The sequence below is a fragment of the Sciurus carolinensis genome, chromosome 9 (genome assembly GCF_902686445.1).
Source record: "Sciurus carolinensis chromosome 9, mSciCar1.2, whole genome shotgun sequence".
NCBI lineage: Eukaryota > Metazoa > Chordata > Mammalia > Rodentia > Sciuridae > Sciurus > Sciurus carolinensis.
This window is the reverse complement of record NC_062221.1, coordinates 109,760,725-109,773,675: the sequence shown is the minus strand read 5'-3', so window position 1 is coordinate 109,773,675 and position 12,951 is coordinate 109,760,725.

Sequence of the window (12,951 nt, the reverse complement as noted above, 5' to 3'; positions counted from 1 at the left end):
GAGCTCTACCACTGAGCTACATACCCAGGCCTAGATATTTTGTAGAAAAATGTTGATTTGTGAGGAGCTAAAATGTGCTCTACAAATATACCAACAAAACAGCATCTTCATGTTAGAGTGAATATTCTATCCTCATAAACTGATCTTTGTGATAAACCAGTATTCAATAAACTTCCCCAATTTCTTCAAATAATTATTTGTCAATATGATAGGAAAAAAATCTCTCTGTAGTCTGGGGATTCTTAACACAAGAGATCTTTAGATTTTAATAAGGAACAAGCTATCTTCTAACTAGCCTCTAATTAAAGTCAGTATTTTCTTGTGTCACAAATGCTCCTAATTGTGGTAGATGGTCTCTAAGATGGCCTTCAGAGATTCCTCCTTCTGGTAGGTATGTATTGGGTAAACTCTCCTCTTCAGCCTAAGCAGATCTAGTGACTTGCTCTTAATAAATAGAATACAATAAAAATAATGGGCTGCCACTTTGAAATTAGGTTTCAAGAACTCTGGCTCAGTCTCCAGTGTCTTCTGTGTTCTTTCTCTCTCTTACTCTGAAGCAAATCAGCACCCATGTTGTGAGATGCCCCATGAAACAACGTTTTAAGGAAGTCCTAATGTGTCTGGAAAACAGTCAGTGTAGTCCTGAGACCAGCTAACAGTCATTGGAGGAGGCTTGTAATAGAATCTTCCATCAGTCAAGTCTTGAGATGATGTCGGGCCTAGCCAGGTCTTTTAATGCAGCCTTGTGAGAGACTCTGAGGCAGGGCACCCACCTAAGCTATACCCACCTTTCTGATTCATAGAAACTGTGAGATAATAAATGTTTTTGTTTTAAGCTTTAAAGTTTTGGGGATATTTCTTTGGTGAGGATTGATAATGAATGCAAATTTTGGTACCTGGAAGTAGGGTGCTACCTAAGTATTTAAAAATGTGGAAGTAGCCAGATGGGAATGCCTATAACCCCAGTTACTCAGGAGGAGACTGAGGCAAGGAGCATTGCAGGTTCGAACCCAGCCTTAGCCACTTAGAAAGACCCTAAGGAACACAAAAGCTAGACCCTGTCTAAATAATAATAATAAAAAAAGGTGGGGCTGAGGATGTAACTTGCTCAGTGGCAAAGAGTCCAATCTGCAGCCCCTACTCCCCGCCACCAAATGTGGAAGTAGCTTTGAAAATAGGCAGTGAAATAGCTTGTGACTACAAGCTGCAAGAATGTTGAGGAGCATAACAGAGAATTCCTAAATTGCCTTTAACAGACTGCTGGATCTGGCCTTTGGAGATGCTGCTGGTGAGGGTGTGGGAGGAAATGAGAACATGTAAATGGAAACTGGAGGAAAGGCGGATGTTGGTTGCATAGTGACCGAATGGAGTGACATCAGTGTTGGTGACAATGTGAAGAGTAAAGATGTACCTGATGGACTGGTGACCTAGCTAAGGAGATCTCCACGCAAAGTGTGGAAGGTGCTACCCACATTAAAATGTAGGGAAAAGGAAATAAATTGAAGCAAGAACTGTTAAATAAAAAAGGTATCAGAACTTTTGAAAATTCTCAGCCTCTTCAGAGAGCAAATGTTGGTAAATGAAGAAATGGCTTCTGAGCACAGAAGATATTCAGGGCACTGCTAGGAAAATGTGGTCTGGAGGCAAAGCTGAGGGCATGAATGTCATCCTTTTGTTAATATCTTAGGACGATTGATGCTGTACCCAAATTTCTGGACTACAGAAGCTGTGAGATATGTGCTTGCTATTTTAAGTAACTAAATTTTGGGTTAATTTGTTACATAGCTATAGATAGCCAATATAGTAGTAAGCCACAGAGAATTAATAGTACTATAATCATGTCATTATAGAAATTATATCTCATATTATAGTACATATGTCACAAATACCTGTGACTATAATTTATACTCAGCATTACACCATTCTCCATTCTTCAAATCATGAGCACATAGTAGACACTGAGTCCTGCAAGCAGAGTTTTCTGGAAGAAGGAAAATGGTGAGAATGTAGTGTGAAGAAACAGGCTGGTAACCCTTGTGAAGAGAAATACATATATGCCGTTTCCTGGGACAGGACTAAGAGACTATGTCTCCTGTAGGAAAAGATACATAGGCATATGTATTTCTTACCAAAGCTGGAAGTCTTGTTGAGAAAACTTCAGGAATCTGGTCAGTCTTCTCAACACAGAGAAACAACCTTATTTATGAATATTCTTTTCACTTCTGGGTATAAATGAAACCTGGATCTTTTCTGCATATACCTTGCAGTATTCCCAAAGCATGGCTATTGCTCATGTTCTTGGTACTGTTTGGTCTGCGTGCTGGGTAGCGTTCTCATGCTGGCTAATCTACTCCCCTTAATAGCCTGGGTTTGATGATGAGGATTTTAAACTATACAGCTCACCATGCCATCTTGCGGAACTCATCTACTGATCTCTGATTATTCTTCCTCCTGTTTTGAAAGTTTTTATTCACCTTTAATACCAGTCCTTACCATTCTAGATAACTGGCATACCCCATAATTTCAAGTATTTTCCTTTTTTCACCATCTTCATGTCTTTCTGACTTCCTTTCTCACTTACCCTTATATTTTCTTGACCTCAAATGAAATTACAATCTCTAGCCCTGCTACCACTCCTGAATAACTTGTATTCTCCCTCTTACAACTTGTGTTCTTTGTTCCCTTCCATTTTTATATTCCTTCACTAGAATAATTTCTTTGCCTATGTCTCTAAACCCTATCCCTTCTTTCACCTTATTCCTCTAAAAGGAGGCAACCTTTGGTAAAGTCTTATTCTCAGTCTACTTTCCACCAACCAAGTCTTCTATTATAAAGAGGTAATTGACTGATAACCCTAGTTATTGCACCATAAATCTATCCCTGTATTTGCTAGAAAGACATGCTTTCCATACGCTGCTCTCAGTCAGTGTCTGAGAAATGGGGCAATATAGTGTAGAATTTCTCTGATGCATGCATTTCATTCTGATCAAATTTATTTATTTATTTATTTGCTTTATTTATTTATTTATTTTTAGAATTGTGCTGCACCTGAGATTCTTCTTATACAACGCTCCTTTCTCTCCCTCAGGTCAGGCCAACCTATCTTCTGGTACCCTTCTGTTTCTGTAACAGGCATTTCCCCTAAACATTTTTTTGCACATCAAATCCTCTGTTGGCATTTGTGTCTCATGGGGTCCTAAACTTCAGACTGGCATCTGAGCAGGGATGGAGGAATGTATACAACCATGCTAACTGTCATCATTTAAAATCCATGACCATTAGATTTAAGGGGCTTCTCTATAGCTGAACTACACATTCCTTTCTCTTCATATCTCCACAATCTCATGTCTTCATTCTCACCCTTTAGTGATGCCTTGATTTTTACTTCCCTACAAAAATAGTTGCAAATTGAAGAAAGCTTTCACAAATATCCTCTAACCCACAAATAAACCTGTCTCCATCTGTGCTATATACTCTACTTTCCATCCTGATCATGGATAAATTCTCCATGTCCCTATCTAAAGAAAAGACTTGCATTTGTTCTTAAGATTTTTCTGTGAAGGACAGGGTAGCAAACATTTTAGTCTTTGTGGGTCATGGGGATTCTGTTGCAACTTTTCAACTCTGCTATCAAACCATGAAAACAGCTATAGAAAATACAGGAACAGATGGGTGCAGCTGTGTTCCAATTTACAAAAGGTAATGGTGAGTCAGATATGGTCCATGAGTTATAGTTTGCTGACCCTATCTAGACCCCTACTCTGGCCCTTATTCACAATTCTCCTCTTCCCTTGTCAGGAATATATCTCCAGAAAAACTAACTCTCTCTCTCTTTCTCTCTCTGTCTCCATTATTTTTTTTTTTCCCCAAAAGAAACTACATCATCAGAATACAAAAATGCTAGTGTCCTTTTATCTATTTTTGCGGGGAGTACTGGGATTGAACTCAGGGGCACTTGACCATTGAGCCACATCCCCATCTGTATTTTGTATTTTATTTAGAGACAGGGTCTCACTGAGTTGCTTAGCACCTTGGTTTTGCTGAGGCTGACTCTGAACTCTTGGTCCTCCTGTCTCAGCCTCCTGAACTGCTGGGATTACAGGCGAGTGCCACTGTAACCATCTCCTTTTATCTTAAAAAGATATTATTTTGTTGGTTAGATTTATACTCAAATGATTTCCCCATTACTCACCCTTATTCCTCTTTCCCTATACTCTAAACTTTCTTCTGGTTTGTTCTTAACCTCACTCCATTGAGTTTTAGCTTCCACTTTTCCAATAAATTGCTGAACTTATGTTCACCAATGACCTTCACATTACTAAATTTAGTGGTAAATTTCAATCTTCATTTTACTTGATCTTTAACACAGTTGTTCACTCACTGCCTCCTTCTTAAAACCAGTTTCATTTAGTTTCCAAGATACCACCATTGGTGTTCTAGGTCCAATTTGTATCAACCCCAGGGAACTGATCATATACTCAGAAAACTTGTGAGCCACTTATTAAATCATGTGTACATGCCCTGATGGGAGTGTTTAATTCCAAGTTTTTCACAAGTATACCACAGAGATTTTTCTTCTATACTTGTATACTCTGACTTACCAAGTATATCCTTACTTTCCTTGGAGATTGTATTTGTTCATTCCTATATACTCTTTCCTGTTCATCTTCCTGATTTTAATTAATATATATTCCCAAGGCTTGCAAGTGCACGAATAGGTGTATAATTTTCTCCTTGTTCTTCACCCTGCTATTACATGTGGAAGTCTATTCTACATACAAATAGCCAGAATGGTCTTTTTTTTTCCCCTGCGGTATTGGGGATCGAACTCAGGGCCTTGTGCTTGCAAGGCAAGCACTCTACCAACTGAGCTATCTCCCCAGCCCCATCTATTTTTAAAAAATAAAATTATACAATTTCTCTGAAACCTGCTGTTCTTCTTTCCTTGACTGGTTTATCTTATACCAAGTGAATGCCAAATTTCTTGCAAAGCATTGGTCCCAGTTTCATCTCCTCTTTATCTCCTTATATTGTAACACTCAATACTCCATTACAGAAACAGTGACCTCTTGTTTTCCTAAGGTATCTCTATACCTTACAAGCAAATGCAGAAAGACAGTGAAGGGAATGAAAAATGTTACAGAGAGAAAGAACAGGAAGAATAGAAGTTATGTGCTAAGAAGAAAGGGACACTATCAAAGTTTTCTGTGATCAAATGGAGCTTGTGTGACAAATCTGAACAACTCCAAATGGACAGTTGCTTTCCCCTAAGGGATATTTGCTGATTCTAGAAGATTCACTTGATATAGGAGAAGTCTAAAGTTTCTAAAAGGCAAAGATAAAAACCTCATTTTTGCAATGCAAACTAGAAGGAACACAAAGAGTGAGTAAATACAACAAATAATGTTTACAAGATAAAGAACAGTCAGTTATGTATGCATGTTATAGCAACAAAGCAAATGATTATTATGAATTATTCAACTTTTTTTATTCCCTTGTCTTGAAAACCAAGATAAGGAAGAATGGAGATGCATCTGTAGCAGAGAAGACACTAAGAAAACACCCGGAGGTATCCTGATTCTGTCCACTGGAAAGGCTTCAAAACAATGACTAATCCATCTACAAGCAAAGCTGGTGGGGTGTTGTTCTCTTGAAATACAATTTCCCATGAAGGAAATTAGGATTTCTTGGAAACATGGTTGATCCTGGGTCTAGGACAGAGATATACAAGGTATTTTTGGAACATCTTAATAGAGCAAGGAAGTTATTTAAAAGTTGCCAGGGTCATGTCCAAAGGCTGTAGGAACCAATTCAATAAGATTCTGTTGGCCAAAGGTGAGACAATTTATGCATCAATAAGGACAACGTTTATAATGGATTGATGCTCATCATGTATTTTTATATCTGTGAATCTATAACTACTTAAGACTAGGTGGTCACCATCTGAGGATAACTTGGAAGCATTTTTTTTTTAAACGAGACAAAAGGAAAGGATCTAGCATATATCTTCTTTTCCTTATACGAACTGTACAATAGTCAGATAATAGACAATGGTTATTCCAGCCACTAGTATAAACACATATAATTAGATTATTATTTGCAACTCTGAAGGAATTAGTGTATCTAGTCAGCTAACACGAGTGAAGAGTGAAAACAGACATTTTATGCCTTCTGTTTACAAAAGCATAAACTTGTCAATGGATATAACTTGAACCACTGGATACAGTAGTCGACTTACAGAAAGCACAGAGTTCAGAGGAATCTATTGAACAACAACATAGGAGAATCTACATGTGAAACTGAGTTCTTTAATAGATAACTTGTAAGAAAAATAAATGAAGGGTACTCTGTAGCTCATTGGAGCCCTAAAAAGAACAATATTTATAAAGTATCATATGATATCCCATAGATATGTACAATTTTTTGTTCTTATTTATCAGTTGAAAAGCAAATGAATTTATACAATACTGTCAAAAATGAATACATGTGATAATACTCATCGTTAGGATGATGGGAAGAATTCATCAATTACAGAAGAATAAATTGGTACAACTTTAAAAATATGAATAAAACAGAAGGGCACAGTAACACAAATCTGTAATCCCAGCAACTTGGGAGGCTGAGGCAGGAGGATTGCAAGTTAAGTCCACCTCCGCAATTTAGCAAGACCCTATTTCAAAATAATAATTTAAAAAAATGGAAAGGGATGGGGATGTAACTCAGTGGTAAAGTGTCCCCTGGGTTTGATTCCTGGTGCCAAAAAACAAAAACAAAAGAATAAAACCAAGCTAAAGTGTCTAAGGATGTATACTTGTATGCTAAAATTATAAAGAAAAATAGGGAAACAATTATTGTAAAAATCAAAGTGATATTATTTTTGGCACGATGGAGGGGTTTGTGAGTTGTACGGGACACATGAAAAGGTTTCTAAGATGACCTGGGTTTCAGGGATATTCTTGTGCTTATTCAATAAGTTATGAGCTTGTGTGTTTGTTTTGGTTTTCTGTACTTGCATTTTATTTTAGAAGAATAGGTTAAACATGTTATTCTGAGACTTTTGATCAAATTACTGAAAACAACAACAATCACACTATGATAAGAATACTCTCATTGCCATGATACTAAACATACAAATGTGACTATCAACTAAATATTCCTTTTTGACACAAGAAAAAATGTCTTTTAGGGTTAACTAATATGCAGAGTTTGATTTTATCAGTGAAAAATGCAAGCAGGAGGTTCCCACTTTCCATCCTTTCTCTCTTTGTTCTTCTTTTTACCATAATAATGAGCTCTTGGGAGACCCTTGAAACTTAGGGTGGATCACACTTAAAGGAATATTATTCAAGAAGATGTAAGGCAGAGATGATATGTTAGAGGGAGTCCTTGCATCCCTGGAAAACCTGTAATCATTCTCAGCAGAGAACTGATTATTTGGCTGGAATGTGTTTAAAAGACAAGCTTTTCTCCAAAGTTGGTTAAGGGAAGGTAGGGGGCAAATATGATAAAGAACAGTGAGCACAGAGAAACAGTAAGAGCCAGAAAGCTTTTATGATTTTTTAAATATTGCCAGGAAGCACATCAAAGTCTCCCACAGCTCCTAGATATTATTAAAAAAAATTCTGTTTTCATTGCTGTGGATTATAAGTCTTTTATACATGAAAATAATTTTGGTGGGCACTCAAGGTAGAAGAAAATTAATAACTTCAAATGCTCTGTGACACTATGCAGTTTTCCCAATTACAAAGACATGTGTCATGATTTTAAAGGGTCAGCAGAGCATATAATATACTTGCATAAGAAAATGACGATTTTTCTGTTTCAAGTAGGTTCTTTAATGAGTGTTAAACTGTTTATAGAAACTGTCTTCAGGCAAATAAAACCATAGTCACTGAAGTAACACTGGGTTACTTTTTTGTTTGGTAAATTTCCCACAGGAAAATTTTAAATCTTATGACTTCATGATGCTTTTAAAGAGGTATTATTTATGAAATTACCTTCATCACTATTGCAAGGAATAGTAAAATTGTACTGAATGGAAGACAGGAAAACTGAAATAAAATTCTAATTCTGCCAGTTACAATTGGGTAGCTTCGGCAACTTATTCAACATTTCTGAGTCTAAGGTCACTTTGTATAAAATGAGAGAGAACTGAGGTACATACATACCAAGGTTCACAGGCCCTGAGGGTCTAAGGGTCTATATGCAGCAGTACTCTCAAGTTAACCAAAATGATTTAAGGATTGTATTAGTTATTCATCGGTTCTGGGGATCGAACCCAGGGTCTTGTGCTTGCAAAGCAAGCACTCTACCGACTGAGCTATCTCCCCAGCCCTATTCATTATTTTTTGTATTTATTTATCTGGATCCATCCTCTAATTTTCCTTTGACCATAATGTCCTTTTATCCTCCTTTAATAGGCTTCACTTTTTCTTTCTGTTTTTCTCCTGAAAGTATTTGCTATTTACAAATGTTTAATAGTTTCCCACTGGCTTAGATTAAGATCAACATTCTCGACAAATCAAAAAAGTTCTTTAAATCCCGGCCTATGAGTGCCATGTGAGTTTCATCTCCAGCGACTCTTTGGATTTCCATTGACTGAGAGGCATTTGGCCATTACAAACAGGCTCTGACTCCAGTCTCCACTGGGATCCAAACCTAGTTTTGCAACTTAGTGGGTCTTAACCTTTCTGTGACTCAGTATCCTAATAGGTAAACAATAATCTTGTAATAATGGTAGTTCATATTAGTATTTTAGAATAATTTCTGGGAAATAAGAGCTATAATATTTGTTATTATTACTTGAACTTACTTCTGAAGTCTTATAGTTTATTTTCCTTTTATTGTGTGTTTTTTTCCCCCTTCCTTTCCTGTTTTGATTTTACTAAATCCATCAAGATTTTAAAACTTCCTATCCCATCTTTTTCCTCAACTGTTTTTGAAGTTATTCAGGTCATTTGTATTAATTTTTGGTTTTATTTCTATTCACTTATCAATTGGTATTTATAGATACATTTGACTTAAGGTATTAACTAATCAGTATTTCTGACCTCCTTCTGAAATGAGACTCTGAATATCTTAATTGGGTCATCACCAATTTTCCATATTGTTATTATTCAACATGAAGACTCCACTCTGGTTTTACCAACTTGAATATGTTGTTACTATCATTATTATTTGAAGCATTTATTTGGATATATAATAATTGCTCAAATGATTTCTTCTAATTAATTTTTCTATACCTTCTAGTCTTTCAATGTTATAAGCAAAGGTCTTTTAAATTTTTATTTTATTTTATTTATTTATTTTTTTATTTTGCTGAGCTGCTGGTTAGAGAAACTAGGACCTGGCACATTCTAGGTGGGTACTCTACCACTGGGCTCCATCTCCAGACCTAAGATAATTTTTACTGCAGTTTTTTTTTTGTGTGTGTGTGTGTGCAAATAATTTACTAGTATACTTTGTTTTTTGACTAAATGGAGTATTTATTTTACCCTTAATCTTGAACACTAGTTTTCCTAAGTATCAAATCTAGATTTATGCAATTTTTAGGATTTTCTCTTTTTGTCAACTTGTTGAAGATATCATTCCATTGTTTTCGGATATGTATTGTTAATAAGATGTATATTGAAAGGATTTACTTTGTCCGAACCTTGTGAATGATCTTTCTTTAGGGGAGGAAGGAAGTAATTTGTAAGGTTGTTTTATGTTTTCCTTGTTTATGCAAATCAGTAATCTGTTTATCTGCTTTTTTAAATTTTTTTTTCTTTATTCTTTCTGGGTTTCCTGGAATATCTTCAATCTGAAGACCCATGTACTTCTTTAACTTTGAAAAATTCTCAGCTGTTTTCCTTCTAAAATTATCTCTCAGTCATTTCTATCATCTTAGTCATAGGTCTTTTTTTTTTTTTTTTTGGTACTGGGGATTGAACTCAGCGGCACTTGGCCAATGAGCCACATCCCCACCCCTATTTTGTATTTTATTTAGAGACTGGGTCTCAATGAATTGCTTAGTCCTTGCTTTTGCTGAGGTTGGCTTTGAACTTGCAATCCTCCTGCCTCAGCCTTCCAAGCTGCTGGGATTACAGGTGCATGCCACTGTGCCCAGTGATGTCTTATATTATTCTTTAATCTTTAATGTTTTTTAGTGGCTCCTTTATTTTATTGTTTTTCTGGAAACAGGGTGTCACTATGCTGTCCAGGGTGACCTGCAACTCCTGAGTTCAAGAGATCCTCCTGCTTCAGCCTATAGGTAGCTGAAGCTACAAGTTCCTCCCACTGTGTCCAGTAAGTATTTTTGTTTATTTGTTTGTTTCTTTGCTTTTGTTTTTTGTGGGGATTAAATTACTGCCTCATGCATGCCAGGCAAGCACTCTCCCATTGAGCTATACCCACAGTTCACTTTTGTGTATATTTTATTCTTTTGCTTTCTGTATATAAGCTAATTCCTTTTTTTGTATAGTGACTTTTAACATGTATTTATTTATGAACATATAACTGACAAATAAAAATTCCATATATTTATACTATGCAATGTAATATTTTGATATGAGATGGTTAAATCCAGTTAATTAATGTATTTGTTACTTATCATACTTTGATCTACTCTCTTAGCAATTTTCAAGTATACAATAGGTTAATATTAACTATAGTCACCATGCTGTACAGTAGATCTCCTGAATTTACTAATTTTAATTTACATTTTCAGTTTTCTCTAATCTGCTCTTTAGTCTATTCATAAAGTTTTAATTTTACTATATTTGTCTTGATTTGGTTTTTAAAAAGTATACTTATTCAACTTGAATCCTCCCTAATTTATCAGTTTGTTTTTATTCTTTAATATTCATATTTCTACATAGTTTCTAAAAATCTCCCAATTTTTTTTCATTTAATCTCTATGACAACAATAGATGGATTCATCATCTCCTCCAGATTGCTCCAATAACTTTAGTTGTAGAGGTGTTCTGTTTTTTCATGACCTCAGATGATCTCATAATTTTTAATTTTCTTGTGTTATTTGTGTCCTTTATAGGGCAAATTCTTTTCAAAAGGTATCTTATAGATCTTTAATTAGGGGAATTTCCCTGCTGAGGTTTAATTTTTAATTTTAATGATTTTATGGCAGTTCCTCAGCTTGTTATTCCTATCCCATGTATTAACCATGTATTAAAAACTTGAGGTCTCTCTCTCTCTCTCTCTCTCTCTCACACACACACACACACACATACACACACACACATTCTGTGACTGTTTACCATTGTATTCTCAGCAGCAGATTTTAGTGCATAGTAGGATGTTTTTGATATATGTTTGATGAGAGGATACATGGGTAGTTCACCTATTCCTTAAATAAATAAGTTGGCTGAATTATATTTGGAGCTACCTTCTGTTCTGAAAAAAGTGTTCTATGTTTTGCAGGCTTCATATTTTACTAACGTTGTTCCTTGTCTCTCCACAGTAACCTAAAATCTCAGAAGGATTTTTCTCCAAAGACATCTTCATGAAGGCTGTGTGAAACTTAAAAGATATAAAGGTTTTAAATGTTATTCTTATTAATATAAACTTCTTTCAGCAATATTCTGAATATGTTTCTTTTGACATAGTCAGATTTAAATTATTTCCTGCTTTCAGGATTTTAGTAGAACTTTTGGGATCTACAGAGTTAGTAAGTCCTTCCTCTGATACTCTGAATTGCTCATGTGAGATGTGCCTCAGATAAGCTCATGGAGAGGTTTAACTTATTGACCAAGGGAAGAAGGCAGCCAACATCTATGTTAGTTTGGCACTCACAATTTTAAAAGTAACATGAAATTTGTTGCCAACATTTAGAGATCAATGCATTAGAAATATTAATATACATTATTTGGGGGATGTGCATATGAAAAAAAAAATTCTGGCAACAATAGTCCTCCATTTCTTGCTTTTGAGCATTGCTTAAAACCAACTTGCAGCTTACCTTGCTCTACCTTGATGGTATATGTTCTAGAAGGTTTGCCAGTGTCTACCACCTCTGTGCGTTTTACACTTTGTCAGTCTCATTTAGTCATATTTCTGCCTGGCTCCTGTAAATAGTTAAAGTTTTGGGATGTGGATGTGAAACATTTTTCACAGCTCAGTGTTGCCAATTATTATTGGCTTAGGCCACATGATAAAATTTTAATCTACTGTCATCCATTTGAAATCAGTTCCTTAGAAGTGCAAAAGCTAATGAATATTGTTATAAATATAACCATCTATATTTTAACTGAATGGCATTGCTAACCTTTACTTGTTTTAACGTTATCTCCCATGAAAACATTAAATTATAATTATAGCAACACATGATGTTATACATACATTCGAATGAAATATAATAGAATTTGTCTAAATCTGCCTTGGGTATTGCTAGATGTATTTGTTAACTCAGTAAATACCTATGTACTACAATCAAGTATGATGAATTCCTATGGAGAGATAAGGAATTGTAATGAAAACTGAATGCTTATCAAGTGATTAGATTATTGCCAAGCCTATGAAAAACTGATAAAATAATGAACCTGGAACGTTGCTACCATTCTCATCTGAACAATGGCATCGGGCCAACTGCACAGTGTGATAGCATTTAAATTCTAAACAAGTAGTCTGATTACCAGTTTTATATTTTTTAAGAGGAAAGAACTCAATTGGTTTTAGCCTACTAATGTTTATGTTTTCAGCGTTATGCCATTTGATTAAAAGCAAAATTATAGAAATTCATGTTATTAGAGAATAATATACATTTAATTTTCTTAGCTTTTATATCTTAGCTAGATTTTAATTTCTTAGTTGCACAAGGCCATAGTTATAAGATACTGGTGATAGAAGTGTTGCTAAGACTCGGATCTGTTGGAGAGCTCTAAATGGGTATGTGAGCTATCAAGAATAATAATGAATGAAATCATAAAACCCCAGTCTCAGACCTCTACAGTTATA